Raw genomic sequence first — 734 nt, forward strand, 5'->3', positions numbered from 1 at the left:
TCTGGTGTAGACGTGGTATCGATCGATGCGACCAAGTGTTTATCGGTCGATGCTGGTGCCTTACTGTCGATCGATTTGGAGCGTTCTCTGTTGATCGATGCTGATATCTGGTGTTGAAATGCGAATTTCTTCTGAATGGCTTTGGCTTCCTTCTGTAACCACTCTGCATGGCTATCCAGTCCACTGAGTCTGACGTCGAATGGAAAGTAGATGTCATCACACCGCTTCTCAAACCGGTCCTCCATGGTGTCTATAGCTGTGTAAAGCTTTGATGTGATCTGATCAACTTCTGCTGCTGTGTAGGGAAGATGTTCTGTAGATTTCTTGACATCGACCGATGCCCTGCGGAATCTATCGATCGATGTTGAACATTCTTCCTGAAAATCATGTTGATCATTAAGCGTGCCAATGTCCCTCTGGACATTCATCATCTGTGTAGACAAGGTGTCCAAGTATCGCACGATAGGTGAGGTGAAACGGTCGTGCATATCCTCGTATGTTTGTAACCTATCTTCCATGGCTACGAACTTGCTGTCGATCGATGTGATGGTGCAGATATCGATCGATGTGGCAGGTTGTTTGTCCTTCTTGCGGATGGTGTCCAAATCTTGATGTAGCAGATCAATTCTCGTGCTTAACCAGTCCACATTGTTGTTGAGAGGGTTGTATACGTCGTTAATCTTCGTGTTGATGTATGCGATCTCCCATTCATCCTTCTTCTCTGCCAAACTTTC

This window comes from Brassica oleracea, chromosome C4 (assembly GCF_000695525.1).
Source record: "Brassica oleracea var. oleracea cultivar TO1000 chromosome C4, BOL, whole genome shotgun sequence".
Lineage (NCBI taxonomy): Eukaryota > Viridiplantae > Streptophyta > Magnoliopsida > Brassicales > Brassicaceae > Brassica > Brassica oleracea.